This window comes from Nesoenas mayeri, assembly GCF_963082525.1.
Source record: "Nesoenas mayeri genome assembly, chromosome: 1".
NCBI lineage: Eukaryota > Metazoa > Chordata > Aves > Columbiformes > Columbidae > Nesoenas > Nesoenas mayeri.
Genome location: NC_137541.1, coordinates 184,329,621 through 184,346,733, shown reverse-complemented (window position 1 = coordinate 184,346,733; position 17,113 = coordinate 184,329,621). Strand labels below are relative to the sequence as shown.

The window sequence follows — 17,113 nt, the reverse complement described above, 5'->3', positions numbered from 1 at the left end:
AAGTTACTTTTCCCCACCTAGTTCTCCATTGTGTTGCACATATGGTTGATGGCAACACAGTAAAGCCATGATAGCCACTTAGCTCCTCCAGAAAAGTTGCCTGCATTTCTGCAGGACTCTTTCTCCAAACAAATTACACTACTTAACTATAGGCAAATCTATTGCTGAATAGTTGTTATGATGGTCTATTTGCTTCCCAGTGTGTCATTAAGAATCATTTCCTATTAAGAATTGTTTCCAAACGCCTACTCCCAGCCTTCCTTCTCAACTTCTGGCCGTTTTCCTTTGATCTACAGCATCCTAAAATCTTGCCCAATTTACTTATTTCATTGATGTCCTTTATATACTAGACTTAAAATTAGTCAGTATTGTACACCTAAAAATTTGAACCATGCAAAATTGCTTTGTTGGCGGATTACATACATTTAGTAACTTTAGCATGTTTTCAGGAGAGTCATTACGTCGTTATGCATTTATTTTCTTTTAAACTACCTATGACACCATACCAAAATGCCTCAAGCATTACAGGTATGGTCATAATAGCACCATGTGTAAAAGATCTAGTCGCTCCTTAAATTTATACTTTTAAACATAACATGCTAACAAAACCAGTGACAGCTTTCCTTGCATGAACCCAATGGCATTGTGATAACTTTCTTGAGTTTACCACACTTTAGACAAATACTTCAAGCATCAATTTTGCAAAGTAAAGTAGGAAGTAGAGATCCTCAGCACTCGCCTTTCAGAATCTGCAAATAGTTTTGATTTGAGCAGTTTATTTCCTCTATTTACCTCTCAGTAACTTAAAAGACAATATTCAACTGAATACTAACGCATCCTGTTCCAACATTTTCTGACTTGTCACATTCTGCCTTCCCTTTTTATTTTCTGTCTTCAGACTTAAGTAGTTAATCCCAGGTCATAAAGTAGTCTATGAACGTAACTTTATTTCCCCCTTTTTTTTTTTTTTGCATCCTGCACATAGTTTTCTACAACCTGTAAAATTAGAAAAGATTATGAAAATAACTGGTGACCTCACTAGGTCAAAATATGACCTGGAACCTAATAGTAATTACATCACATACTGGAAAACTGTCCAAGTAATACAGAGCTTATGTTAATCCCAAGATATTATTGCATATCCCCTTTTGAAATCTGTATAAATATTCAGTAAAGCACTTATCCCATCATGTGCATGATGAGGTCATTATTTTATATTGCAGTGTGCCCATTTCAGCACCAGGTCCTTCTCAAAAGTCTCAGAATAAAACACTGTAAGCAAATGCACAATGTTTCAGGAGGTCTACATGGGTTGGACCCCAACAGTATTTTAATAATTAACTATTAATGAATCTATTCACCCAAATGGACAAATGCTGACTTCTTTATAGTAACCTTGCTTATTTTGAAGACAATATTAATTCATCTAACTGGCTTTCCAGTTTCCTTTTAAAAATACTACCACATCAGATAAATACCGGTTTGCCTTTTATTGTCCTCCTCCAGCTATCTTAATTTACTGATTTTTCAGATTTTCTATGCTTTCTTTCCTTTTTATAAAGTCACACATTACATCCAAATTTACAGATTCATTGACGTTTCTGTTCAAGAAACAGTAGTCTGAAAGATACCTATAGATCATCAGTTTTCATACCATTGCAATTTTAATTTAGAGCAGGCTAGTACGGTTTTAATTATTGCCAACTGGATGTAGTTCATAAGGTTACATCTGTTCCACTGACCTAAACAGGGCCCAGGCACGTGCTCGAGCTCTCCCATGTGACAATCCGTGTCATTTCACTCTCACCACGCTCTTTGGGATGCGTTTGGCTCAGGCCAACAAGTGCCCAGGTAAGACACAGCAAGATTTGGGGAAGAGCAGGGGTTAGGGACTGGTGAGGAGGCCACCTCTGCTTCAGGAGAGCGGATGGGTGAGCCATGTGAATGGGAGCTGTCATTTGCTACCAACTCTTGACTGGGCTGTGGTCCACTTTGTTTTCTAGCACTGATGTCACCTAAGACATTAAATGTAGCTGAAAATGGGTAGAGAGTAGGGGAACCCTCTCATGCTCCTGGGGGAAGGATGAGGCGGTTGGTGTGGGACAGGGAAAGCCCAGCGTTCAGACGACTGTCACTTCACCACAGCAGGAGGATTTTCAGCCTGTGAGCTGGAATGGCTCTTGGCTACCTGTGCTACCTCCAGTGGGCAGAACAGGGGTACAGAATCTGGACCCCTTTGTATTTTCAGACACTTTTCTATATTTTTGAATTATCATTTTTGTTTGTTCTCTCTTCAACTGCCTTTTCAAATAAATTCTATGCAGACAGTGGTCTCAGATTTCTTCTTATTCAGTATTACCCTACTGGAACCAAAGAAAAATATTAAACGTTAAAGAAATTTCTTAAAAAACTGCTTTCTAGAGTTTCTTTCAAAGTTTCATATATTTTCAGATTATATTAGCAAAACTATAGTAGCTAAGCAGATAATTAGGCTTTCTCAGATAGCATCACATGGTCCGAGCTTTCTTTCTGTTTTATTTTATCTTTGCATGATGGCAAGCTTCAAGTTCCCATTTCCAGTTCTGTTTTCTTTTCTCCTACTTTATACTTCACTCAACATTTATTTACAGCAGAATCTTGCTCTTATTCTATTGCAATGTTACTGCTGAACCAGCTTTCTGCTATTACTCTTCAAACTCTTTACCATTCTGTCAGTAATTTTCACAATATGTTTACCTTTTTTCTGGTCTCTTTATTAAACCAGAAGTATTGTACATTCATAAGGTCTTCATTTTAGATCTGTTATATTTTTTTTATTCCTGATCGATATCAGACCCAGGACTGAATTAACTCTCATTACTTCTTCCAGTTGTTTTAAGTACTACACAAAAATATTCCCCTGTAAGCCTATTTTGAAATATTTCTTGCATGTCCACAAATTCCCCTTCTACAGCTTTTCACACATTTATTTTCATATACATAGGAATATATGTATGTGTAATATACATATATGTGTATATATATATATAATAATAGAGATCCTGATAATGCTGGAGAAAGTCAAATGAAACAAACCTTCAACACGATCTTCATGGATTTTGCATCTTCCATTTTCATTTGTGAAATTATTTCTGTGTCTGCCAGCCACATGAATTGCAGGATCTGCAAGCAGGGTGGTTCTTTTATAAATTATGCTTCCCTCACCTTATCTTCCTTATATAGCAACAGATACTTATATTCTACTTATGTCTTAGCCAGACTTGTTTGTAATGTGATCAAAGAACATTTAATGGAATTTGTAGTGGCACTGCACCTCTCAAGACCACATGTACCTTGGCTGTGTTTATGAACAGAAATACCTAATTTTTCATTATTATTTCCTGCAGGAATTTATAGATGAAGTATGTTTTCACATCTGAATGTAGTAATAGTCACTCAATGTTACTGTCCTCTTGCAAGTGTTTCCCTATGGTTACACTTATTCATTTGCTGAAAAATCCTTCCTGTTTTGTTAATATTTCCAGCAATGCCTTCCTCACTGTTCTTCATATATTAAAGAGATGGACATTTTAACTGGTTATTTTAACTGAGACATTATCACTCAAAAATTGCAAATTAAAAAAACCCATAAACTTGAGTGTAAAAATAATTTTGTCGTCAAACTACAACTCTACATTTTAGATTAGTAGTGCGATTACCCATGGAATAGTTTTGTAACTTAACAAGCAATACCAATACTGTAGTTTCAAAGCCAAAGTAATTTGCTAAAACTATGCTAATTCAAGTCAGTTTGAAGTACTTCTTTCTAACAATAATATGCCATTGTTAGACTTGTATTATTTCTCATGATGAGTAAGACCTTATTCCATAATCACTCTACTGTAAAATGAATACAAGTATTAAGTAAGGGACTATTTCAGGATCTGTTATTGTATTATACAGTTAATAGAAAGGCCAAATCTTCAGTAAGCAGTGGTGACTTAACTTCATGCGTGCCAATTTATATCATTTGAGGATACAGCCCAGAAAACTCTAATGGGTTTTACATAGTTTTCAATATGCTTTCTTTTTCTATGGATAATTTTCATACAGTTAATTTTTACAAAATTAGTTGCAGTTGATTCATCCTAACAAAAAACACTGCTACTACTGTACAACACAAAACCTCATCATCAGTGTAACTGCTTTAGAGATTCCAAACTTCCTCTGCTTTCTAATCCTTGTGTGTAATGTCATCCTCATGTTCAGTAAATGAATCTGGCAAGGAAGGTACTTTTTAATGGGCTCAAAATTATGCAACGTCCTGCTCATAACTACACTAGTTTAAAAATTTGGGCATTACATTCTTAGCCACACCTTCAATCACCTCCTAGTGAGTTACTATTATTACTGTTATTGCAAATTACTGCGAGTATCAGAAGAGACTTCAGAATCATATTTTACACATCTAAACTGAAAAGTTCTGAACTTGACTATTTCTGTTTTATCGTGGATCTGGCTTTCCTTTTATTGCACTATCTCAAATCCAAAGAATTCAGATTAGCTAAAGAATATTTAGTATAGATAATAAAATATGTAGGTATCTACCCCTCAGACAGTAACTTTTATTTAATGTTTGTGCTATAACAAAACATGATTTGCAAAAATTCTCCTGATTTTATGTGTGTACATGTTTTAGTTGTCTTTATTATTTTTTTTTAATTTTAACTGCTTATACTATCAATACAAAACACTCTTTCCATTAGCATTTCTCTTTATCTGCAAACAAAATCTGAAAACATCTGCCATACCATTTATAAATGCAGTATGCTTGCTTTTGTTCAGATGCTCTTTTTAAGTCAGCATTCCTATACTGAACGAGTACCATCTATACTGAACGAGTACCATAAGTCTATATTTTTACAGGAATGTTTATCTCTGCCCATAATTGTCATTCTATTGATGTAGGAGGCAACATATTTTGATGCTATGTGTCATAAAAAACTTAAAATACTGTCACTGAATTGTTAAGTTTCTTATCTGGTTTACTGGGAGTCTTAAAATAGCAGATGCTTACAGTGTTTAGAAGTAAGTATATTCTTGAATATATATGATCATGCGTAAGGCAGTATTTTAGGCTAATGGATGCACACGACAGAAAAATGGATTGGTATTGAACCAAAAGACTTAGGAGAGTCCAGTGGAAAAAGGAATAGGAAATTTACATTAACAAAAGGAGTAAAAAAAAGGAGAAGACAGAGAGCTCAAGAGAAGGAGAGATCTTTAATAGGTATAAATCAAGAAAATATTACATTGGGAGGAAGAAAATATTCACCTTTTAATAAGTCAGACTTCACCAGTCCACAACTTTTAAAATCTCTCCCACTTCTTGCAAGTGAGCCATATGGGACTAGATTTTTAAAATAAAGACTAATGCTATATTTTGTTAAATCTAAATGTCTTTAATATGGATTTTATATTCTTGAAATTTGATTTTACATTTCTACAAACATCTTTAAATTAAAAGTACATTAGAAAAACAGCACATTTTATATTGAAGGTAGAAGAACAATACTTTTTGACTATTCAAAACCATAAAAAATTAACATGAGTGCCATATACTTCTTTTTCTGTGTCTTCACTACAATACTGTCTCTCACAGAAAATAATGGTATCAGCATCAAAGGAAAGTGTCAGCAATCTTCCACATCAGAAGTTAAGATGATACTCTCAGCATGGAAGGTAGGATGGTCAGAGAGGTAGCAAGTGAAAAGCATCAGAAGATTTGGTAGCTAAAACAAACAAACAAACACACACACCACAGGGAAAGATAACAAGATTGAAAAGGACAGGAAAAAACAAAATACGTAGGAAATAGCAACGGTAACAATTGTGTTTATTAATTTTAGAAACAGCACAAGAAGAACACTAACAGAAGAAGAAGTGAGGAATAAAGGCAGCCATTCTTAAAAAGAAAGGTCTACAGGTCTACAGAAAAGACCTACTATGATACGAAATGCTCACAGTTATTCCTCTCTTAAGGTGACAGGCCACTCACTTGACTTTTAGCTTGAGCTCGTCAGTTCAAAGCAGGATTCCTGTGAAGTCAGTAGACTGAAACGGGCACCTCCAGAGGGCGATTCATCCCATCCTAAGATCTGAATCCTAGACTCTGAATCACGTATTTGAAATGTGATTAATTTTGTGAAGTTCACTGGGTATTTGTGAACCTAGCAGCATATCTTTAAGCTAAATACTTATGGATAACAACTTTTGAACTAAAATAATACGAGAAAAAGCACATTTTCAACTTCCTTTACTCTGCACAAAGAAAATTTACTAATGACTTTCATCTGCATAGAACATGTTTGTGCTGCATAATATCTTTTGTTACTTAACATTACTTGTGTTCACTATACTGAGCACAAACATGAAGTCTGACCCAAAAGAAAGAAAATGCGCTTTTCTATTAGGGCTATGTACTACTGGGGGTGTTAAGTTCATCTGCTGTAAGCAGAAATCAAAGCTTGATATCACTGGGATTTTACATTCCCAACTTTTAAGACCTGATTCAGGAAATAACACATTTAACTGATACTTAAAATGACACTGCTGATATTTCAGTAATTTGTTACTGAACACAGTAAATACTGCTGTGAAAAAATGCTGAAATTCTATGTCATGGTGACAGATACTTGCATTATAATGGTTACTTTAAATGAACTATAATTACATACAAGATGGGTGAAGGGCTGGTTTTAAAGTTGGGCCATGGCCCAGTCTCTGTGCAGGAAGCTTCAGTGCAGAGCAGGTCTGTGGGGACAACCTCTTCATCCCACCTTCAGCAGCTTGCCAGCCCAGGCAATAAAAAAAGACTCTGCTCCTACAGAACTGTCATACCAAAGCACAAATAATCAGAGAAGAGGATGGGAAAGGGAGCTTTCCCCCTGTGCACTGATCTGGGCGCTGGAATATACACCAAAGGGACAGTTCACAGTCTGCACTTTCTTATTAGTACGGAAAGTCTGAGAGACATAATCCTGGGACTAGGCAATTCATACCTCACAGGAGACCTATGCATACCATGGTTTTCCACTAATGACCATTTCAGAATAGTCATCCCGATACTGCCTATTACATGTGAACAACATAGAGTTGTCAGTTACCATGCAACTAAAAAGACACCTTTAAAATCTAAATATGGGTCCACTTGAAGTGTTATTTTGCACTCAAGAATTTATATGATCTAAACAATTCTAGAGTCATGTAACATAACACAGGGTAACACTAATGCAAAACAACATTACAGTAAGGGCTAATTATAAAATACTGCACAAAGTCTTTTATTTAAAACTGCATTTAATTTCCTTTTCCTTTTAGAATTACCACAAAGAGTACAGTTATATCAATTTTCAGGTATTCATATCTTCACTAGGTGCCTTTAATAACTGCTGTCCAGTGACACAGACACTTAATTCTTATGTAGACCTATCTCTATCAGCAGAAAGTAATACTCTACCTTCCAAAAAGTAGATGTTAGCACTCCAAAAATATTTGTGAATTGGCACCATAAGGACTCTCCCTGCTCCACCCATTTTCACTCTTTGTGTCCCCAGTCAGCCACGGGGCAGTGTTAGAGGGGATGAGACTCTGCTGCACATCAGCTTGGGGATCAGTTACCCTGGAGTGTTGCTTGGATGGCCAGTAACAGCATTTGATGCAAACCACCACGTTTAAAAAGAAACAAGTTTTTAGCACAGTAATTCATGAAGACCAGTTGCAGTCACTATAGCAATATTAGTTACTTGCTCAGTTTAAGAAGTACATAATTTCCATAAATATTTACTCTGCTATAATACCATATATACTCATGAGACTCAAGGAATAACTAAGCACATAAATGAACAACTTATGATTCAAACTTTTTTGCCGATTTCCTAATTTATTTTATTTTATTACAGCTTATGGACGAAATCCTCACACTGATGTCTAACCTGTAATGAAAGCTGATGTAAGTAATCTATTGTTCTATGGCTATATTTGGTTATGAATTAAATTACTTTGCTAGTCCTGGTGAATAACAATTAATTAGCAATCTCAGTTCTCAATTTCAGCATTATTACAACTATGTTCTGCATGCAAATTTTGCCACTTTTAAGTATTACTGCCTGCCTGCGCCTCACTCCAAATGCTAGTGACTAGAATTAACAACAGAAATATAGAAAAAACTGGCTTTGATTTTTCATGTCTAATAATGGGGTTTTTTTTAAGAGCTAACTTAGGAAGACAAAACATTTGGGGTAGTGATCATTTGCTAGTAGTATAATGCATTTCGTGATTCAGGTCATCTCTGAAAGTCATTTTAAAGCCTTCCTTAGGCGCAACTGTGCTAAAGCAAAACTGTACAGAGCAAAGTACAGCTCAGTACAGCAGTTAGTCAGAAAGCTGAAGTCTGAATCTGTTCTCCATGCAAGCATAAAGCATAACATGTCTGAACACTAAATACAAATTAATAGTGTAAATACTTACCTGGCTTCTCCATTTTCACCCTATTATAATATTTCTCCTATGCTCATTATATTGTGTTTCACCCTTCCCTTCCTTCTGAAAAGAATTTCCTCCTCTCCATTTGAGTTTCTTCCTTTCATATTTGCGTTTCCTACTCACCTGCACAATTTCTGAAACTCCAAAATTTAAAAGGGCTATGGATCCAATCCTGGGGTGAAATACCAAGTTCTGAAAGCTTTTACCATGGCTGAAGATCAAAAAATTTGGTGTTTCTGTTCTCTTATTTCCATACGGATACAAAATCACCAGAATAAAATCAAACAATGAAAATCTACTTAGATAACTGTAATCCTAGAATGAGATCACCACTCTGTGAAGAGCTCTGCTCATACAGCAAAACATAACAACCATTTTTACTGATTTGGCACTACATTATTATCTCTGATACCTTATTTTTATGCATAGCTGTTATGAGAAGCGTGCATGCACTTCTCTCCTTTAGTAGCCATTTTAAATGATGCACTGAATGCTTCAACAAATGAAATGATTCATCTCTTTAAATACTTTACAACCAGTTTATGATAAGATATTTAGAAGGAGATAAAAATAGCTATGGTTAAGACTAGCATATTGTACATAAATGTACGTAAATATTTTTTTCGCCTGTAGCAATTCACAAACAGCATTTATCACAAACAGTATCCATGACATACATTTTTAGATGCCAGCTCTTCTAAACACAAAATCCATCTTTACAAGACCTTTTTCAAGTAACCTAATAGCCATTATATCAAATGTTGTTTCACAGATAGTATCAATATTTGATGTTTCACTGACATATAACAGTATAAGTTACTTTGTAGAGGACAGTGCCAAAACTTCAAGGTGTTACCTCTCAGTAGTCATGAACTCCTGCAGTCTTTAAAGATAAAATGACATATGACAAGCAATAAGAGCAGAGCGAATTTTTAGAGACCAGTATTGACTAACTAAAAGAGTGATCTCTATATCCACCATAAAAAATCTGCCCAAGAAACACCAAAATAGTTTTACATTAAAGTGTACCTCGGATCAAAAAAAAGTATGCTTTGTTTTATTATTGTTATGGTGATCTTGTTACCTAACCTATTTGTAATGTCAGGAGCTGAAAGGAATATTAATTATTTATTGAATTTGAAACTTTAACGGAAATCATGCTTTTGGCTAGCTAAGTCTAGTCATAGACATAAGTGTGCAGTCATATATTAAGAAGGAAAATGGTTAAATAATAAAAGCTTAAGACTTACAAAAATATCTGGTTTTAAAACAAACAAACAACAACAACAACAAACCTGCATTTAAAAAGAACTTGTATTTAGGGGGATGCCCTAAGACATGAGCTTTCAATCTTTCTGCAGATTCTTTAGACTTCACGAACAATTTTAAGGGGTCTGCAAAATAATAATTAAGAAAAGCAGCCATCCTGTCAGTAAGCTTCAACTTATCACCAGTAGGAGCAATCATCCACTGGATTAATTACTGTATTTGTTTTTAGGAAGGTCATACATCACAGAAAAACGCAAATTAACGATGACCAGGCTTTAGAAATCTGAGATTTTTTTTCTGCTGTTCAGTAAGATAAGCATTATAAAAGAAAAAAAATGATAATAATTTATCATGTGGAAAAAAAACCCTATCACATTCTAATGAGTATTACCTGAAGTGGGGGAAAAGAACTAAAGATTGATCTATGATCAGCAGATTTCAAATGACGGAACATGTCCCACTTGGAGGAGATGCAAACTGTATGTTGGAACCGAGAGGTGTTATTGTTTTGCATCCAGCACTTCCACAGCACCTGAGTCTCTTTGTACTGGGCATTGGTGATGCTGCACCTTGAATCCTGTGTTCAGTTTTGGGCCCCTCATTACAGGAAAAACATTGAGGTGCTGGAGAGAGTGGAGAGAAGGGCAATGAAGCTGGTGAAGGGTCTGGAGCACAAGTCTGATGAGGAGCGGCTGAGGGAACTGGGGCTGTTTAGCCTGGAGAAAAGGAGGCTGAGGGGAGACCTGATCACCATCTACAACTACCTGAAAGGAGGCTGTAGCAGGGAAGGTGTTGGTCTCTTCTCCCAAATAACAAGTGACAGGACGAGAGGAAATGGCCTCAAGTTGCATCAGGGGAGGTTTAGATTGGATATTAGGAAAAAAATATTGATGGAAAGGTGCATTGGAACAGGCTGCCCAGGGAAGTGTTTGGGTCACCATTCCTGGAGGTGTTTAAAAGGCATTTAGGCAAGGTTCTTAGGGATATGGCTTAGAGGTGGACTTGGCAGTGTTAATGGTTGGACTCAATGATTTTAAGGGTCTTTTCCAACCTCAATGATTCTATGATTCTATTCTATGAGTCATTTATCTGTCTGCACCTGCAGTGCAGAACCCCATAGGCAGGAGAAAGTATAATTGGACAGAAGAGAAACTTTAGATGGGAGGGATTTGTTGGACCATCTGTGTCTTTGCATGCAACTGTTCCTGAAGTAAACAGGAAAGCAGGTTTTCCACTTTAAAGGGTCACGTGCAGGAACTGCAGAAGCAGCTGGAGTTTCAGAAGGAAGACACAGGGAAGGCTGTAGCAAGGGCAAGTGTGGAGTGAACTAGATTCAGATAGAGAGCTACATCCACGTTCTGTGGTAAAGTGACTTCCAACCGACCCTGAGGTATCTCTAACTCCCATGGAAACCTTGTTCTGATCCCTATATCAAATTCTTTGTTCACATACACTCATTCCCAGTCCTACCCATAGACTCCATCACCACTTCTGTACCCATCTGCCTTGCCTAGACCCATAAATCCCTCTCTCCTGTCACTCACAGATGACACCGGGAAATAACCTTTTCCACACTACAGCAGAAGTCACTCTCTCCTGCCTAACGTGTTGTTTTCTGATACAAGGCAAAGATTCCCCTTGATCTCATATTCACCTAGCAGCTTAAGCCTGAGCAGACAGCTTCAGAATCGTGTAAGTTAGCAACAGGTATTTAGCACTATAGTATAAAAACACAGACAACCCCCCTTATTTTCAATACATGTATCAAAACACACAACTGAAAAACATGGAACAAAAAAGGTTACACAGAGCATGCTCACCTGCCAGCTTCCTTTAGCTCCTTCTAAAACACTATAACCAATAACTTTTGTTTCTAGTATTTTGTTTAAATTTCATAAAAAACACTACAGTCATTTTAGATTAGACAACTGATTTCTTCAGGATAAACACATTCATACCATCCGAATAAGGCGTATAATTTGGCATTTCTCAAATTCGACACCACTATAATTCCTAACATAAAGATGCGCAGGATGTTGGAAGAGACAACTTCTCCACTAAATACTTATGGATGTGCTTGTACGGTACTCAGAACAATGGGAAGTAACCTATGTCAAGGGCAACTAAAAGCAGGGATAATACAAATACTTTATGATTCCAGAAATTTTTCAGTAGGAAAAAAAAGTACTAAGAGACTTGATATGAGGACAAAGAAGATGTTTACAATGTAAAATTACCATTCAGGGTGCTGACATAGATTAAAAGAAGTTGGTCAAATAGAAGTGGGATTTTTTTAAAGTAATGAACAAACATTATAATAAGACATGTTAATACCTGTACGAGAAGTTTCCATCTGTTAATGACAGAACAGAAAATTTTAAAATCTGTTTTTCTGGCAATGAGAAATCAGGTATTAATTCACAGATGGATATATATTTTAATGTAGTGGAGTTGACAAGTTTAATATTTGACCCAAAGACTTGAAAAGTATATTCACTTCTCAAATCTAAATCTACTAGTCATGAGTATATATGAAAAGTAGGGGTAGCAAAGACTTTTAGTGATACTCAAGGACAAAGTAATGATTAAGAACTCCACAATTCTGTTACTGAGGAGGACATAGTGGGGACAGAAGGGTTAACGCTACCAGACTGCTTGTCCTGGCTCCTTTCTGGGAACCTCTGGCTGTTGCTTTTGGTGGAGAGACAGGCAACATACCTAGAGCTGAGAAAGTGGGGAGTGCTCTCTACCTTTTCATACACCCCAGAACAGTGGTTTCCATAATTTTGGAACAACAGATTGTTATCAGCCCCTAATATTTTTCAAAACCCACTATACACCCATCTGATCAAACTTTTAATGGGAAACACTATTTAAAACACTTAACTATGGTTTAGCCAAACAGCTGTTCAACTTACCATAGCCTTGTAGTCTACTAGGGCTTTGTGGACCACAGCTTGGAAATTGTTACAGCTGTTTCAAAGGTACAAGGATGCCTTTTACTCCACCCCTCCTCCCAGACCCTGTGGTTGTTGTGTGAAACATTTCTGCTTCTTTATCTGATTTCCTTTGGGACTAATTTTAAGGCCTGCTACTGCTTTTAGCTTTCTGAAGTAGCAGCAAACTGGCATTCTCCATTGCCCACAGGTTTGTAAACAACAGAAGTAAAACCGATCTGCCCATCCATAATGTTGCTACTGTCAGATAAAGGAACAAACAGAAGCAGACAATTAAAAAAAATATATCTGCAGATTTAGGAAAACAAGACCAGTTTACACTCGATTCATGTTTGAAAACTTATCAGTGATCAATGAGGACTACAAACTTTTATTTACAGAAAAGCTGCAATTCTGCACAGGTTGGATTTTGGCCATGGCTGGTTCAAGACAAGTGGAGTTTTCAAGACCAGTAAACAGCTGACTTTTGCACACTTGAAAAGATGTACCCACAAAACCATGGCAAATAAAACCGGTGATAAGTAGCCTTCCACCATTTTAAAAATCATCTAAATTAAACTAAACAGTGACCAAAGGCCTCTTGTTCCTCTGTTATGAAAAGAGGGAGTTTATATTAAACACTTAATATTAAACACTTCCACGTATTCACAGTTTTAGAGACCTTTCTCACATTACCTGCTCCTCAGTCCATATTCTTCCAAACTGAGGAATCCTGATCCATTTACTGTCCCTGCAGAAGAGCTGTGCCATACCTCTTAGTCATCCTTCTCTGTATCATATACAGCTCTCACCAACACTTGAAATGCACCAGCATGCCAGTGCCACTTCTCTGTTTCAAATACCATTTTGCCACTTTTTGCCAGCGTCGACTTCATTCAGAATGATTTCAGGAATTAGCAGGAGCTGCTAAAAATCCATGGGAACACCAGTAAGATGGCTTGAGAACCCTGGCTTCTCACAGCAGCAAGATACTACCTTTCAGTTTAACAGTGATATTCCACCCCTGTGACAGGCAGGACCTCCAGGATCAAAACCTGCATTTTAAACTCAATCAGGGCTGTGAAACCCTGAGAAATACAAAGAATCATCTCTTCAGCTTGCACCCCCGATGTGGTTAGAAAGAACAGCCACAAGTCCCCGCCTTCCTGAGCAGCAGGACTGGTCACAGCCTGCTGAGCTCAGGGTTTGCAGGGTGATGGCTGCTGTAATCCAACAGCCGCTGCCTCTCTCTGCTGATAGATGTGGCTGAACAGCAGGGTCAGCGATATCTGGCCTCTGTGACAGCCACAGCTCCTGGATCACCATAGGTCCTGCTGCAAGATCCTTCAGGGTCTACATCAGGTCTGACTCCAACTGAATATCTTCCTTTTATTATCTGCAGTCTTTATCACTGCACTTTTTCAGACCATTTAGGAATGAGTAGATGAGCAAAGGTGCCAGTACAAACCTTTCTGAGGTGGCGCTGTTAAAACTGCCCAGTAGGTGCAATACTGTTCCTTATCCTGTAACCCTTTACTAATCAACAAAATATTTTAAGTGACTCAATACTTCATTTTGTTAACAGTCTTTGGTTATGGAGCTTTTTTAAAACATTTGGGTCACCCTTTCTTCTACCTGTCGACTCCTTCAAATAACTGGCAAATCTCAGACAAAACTACCTCGTACAAAAGCCAATATGATGGTTCCTATTCATTACATACTTTATCACATTCACTGGCATTTTGTCTGTTGTGGTAGTCAGACCTATTAGCCCATTAGTCCATGATCATCCCTAGAGCCCTTTTTAAAACCAGTGTCATATTTGTTACTTTCCATTCCTCTGTTATCAAAGGTAATTTAAGTGACAGATTATACAACACAGTTCATGGCTCATGGATTTTATTTCTGAATTTCTCTAGGACTACTGAATGGCTATCTGGCAATCTGTTACTAATTTGTTCAACTAATTTGTTCAAAAATATTTTATTGATATTTTAAATCTGAAATATACCCTATAAAGAACAACTTTAATGTGGGAATGTTCTTAATCTCCCTGTAATAAACCTTGCCATGCAGAGTTCATTTGTTTCTGCGATGACTTTGTCTTTAAACGTTCCCTTTATCCATAATTATCTATTGAACTCACCTCTCCACAGGCAAAATTTACACTTGTAAAAAAAAAAAAAAGGCTTTGGCTTCTAGGATTTTAGCCTGTTGCATTTCAAAACCTTTATGTCCTGCCTTATAATAGTTCTAATATTTAACTTGCTACTTTGCTTACTTGGATTTCACTTTCTGAAAGACCTCTGTTTATTTCTAAAAACTTACTTTACTGTTTAGTTGTGTTGGACAATTCTTATTCATTTGGGTTAGAATCAGAAAGCAAAGTTCCCGGGGGTCTTTTAGTATTTATATAAACTGTACCTTCATTTATATGTAATACTTCTCTTTTAAAAAACACTGGATTTTTTTTTTAATATTTTTTTCTTTCCTAGAGAAACTTGAGTATGATATATCACTACTGAATGGCTCTTCTATAGCTACTTCTTGTGTGCTAATCTAGGCCAAATCAAGGGCTGTCCTTTTCTCGATTCTTTAGCTGGTTTTCTCGAAAAGTAGTTCTTGATGGTATCTCAAATACAGCCTGTGTATGATGGCCTAATGTTAAGTTTATCCAGTCATATATAGCTAACTGAGAACTCTTGTTATGATCAAGCTTTCGGGTTGTATAGCCTCTCCAGTCTCCCACAGTATTTCACAATCACTGTCTCCACCTCATCAATTAGTCCAGAGCTCTTGCTAGATATAGAAGGATTTGTAATTACGTTTTGTAGTTTATTCTGACAAAATTAATTTATTTGACTATATTTTCTTTGGTATATACAGTGCCATTTTTGTCTGCATAGTCCAATCTACCATCTCTGTGTCAGCTGGGCACTAAACATTCTATCTTCTCTGTATAATCTATACACCCACATTTCAGTGTCACTTTAAAAGAAGAGGGATACATGCAGACCCACTTCCCAAAAGAGGGTGACATACCTGGGGAATTCCTGACGGAATTCATGCTTGCAACTCTTCTGAAGAATCATTTTCTTCAAGACACAGTGGAAACAAAGCACTAGGAGATAGCAATGTACCAGTATACCAAATCAAAACTAGTGTAGGTTCCTTCTCAACAGAAATAGGGTGGTATTTGAAAAAGGACTGACCAACAGTATGGCTGGAACAGCTGCTTGTGGTTATTCAAGATTTCTGTACCAAGAGATGCTGTGTCAGGGAGGGAATGCACTAAAGAACAGAAGGAAGCTACAGAAGTAGAAAGAGTCCTTTACCCTTTTGCATCCTCTGCAGAACTTGATAATATTTGCATTTGCTTCCATCTACGAGAAGGGAGAGTCTGTTATTACTGCTGTGGAGAAGAGAGGGATGCTTTCAGGACCCAATGCCAGTACCTACTGACTTGGGTTTGACAGCTGAGGCGGCCTCTGGGACTTGTATTTTATCTGTTGGCTGCACCTCACTTCTTGTTCACTTTTGTGGTGTTTCTAGTTGGGGCACCTTCTGTCTGCATTAAATATAGCATGACATTAGACACAGCAGAATCCAACAGCTAGACTGCAGTATCCAGTGAGAATTCATGATTATTTGTTTGTATTACCATAAATCTTTGGAGGCCTTGCCCTGGACCAATTCTCATTATGCGGGGCCATGAATAAACACACAACAAAAAGTAGATGTGCTTGAATGCTACATAAAGAGACAATTGAGAGATTATGCCACATTACAAATCCAATGACACAGTACTACTGTGATAAGCACTGGCATTAATATACCTCCAATGTAACTGTTGTCTGGTTGGATTGTTTTAAGCTTCACAGTACATAAAACTTTTAAGAAGATACTTGAAGGAAGATAGTGAACAGTTCTGTTTACAAAGAAGTCAACCAATACATGAGAGGTAGCTGAGGAGAAAATATCCACTGTGGTCTGAAAATTTAATGACTGAATGATGGAAGCTGGCATCATATGTTGATCAAAACCAGAGTCAATCTCTTGATACTGAAGGAGAGGTATCAGGTAGAAGTAGTCTTGATAGGCCTTGAAAATGAAGACAGATAGCTTATCTTTATTCCTTTAAACTGAAGCAGGAAAACGAAAATACCAAAAGAGTAGTTTTGGAAACAGATATTTACAGTAGCACTTTGACAAGACAATGACCATGGCAAGACTGCATTTGTCAAGGCAAAAGAAAAATATTTTCTAATAAAGGTATGATGCATGGAAAACGTGGATGAAAAAATCTAATCATCTGACAGAGAAGAAAGACCATCCTTAAAGGGCTGGAAAAAGATTCCCAAAACTCAGATGTAGCCTAGATTGAT

At 36.9% G+C, this 17,113-nt stretch overlaps 1 long non-coding RNA gene across 1 annotated transcript in view; it reads left to right on the top strand.

Annotated features, from left to right (window-relative positions):
• The window catches only part of LOC308047655, a 50,935-nt gene that overhangs the window by 23,286 nt on the left and 10,536 nt on the right, over positions 1–17,113 (top strand). Inside the window, exon 2 of the long non-coding RNA XR_013923052.1 lies at positions 7,941–7,990. This is a non-coding gene — a long non-coding RNA (uncharacterized lncRNA). The remainder of the gene's footprint in view (positions 1–7,940; positions 7,991–17,113) is intronic.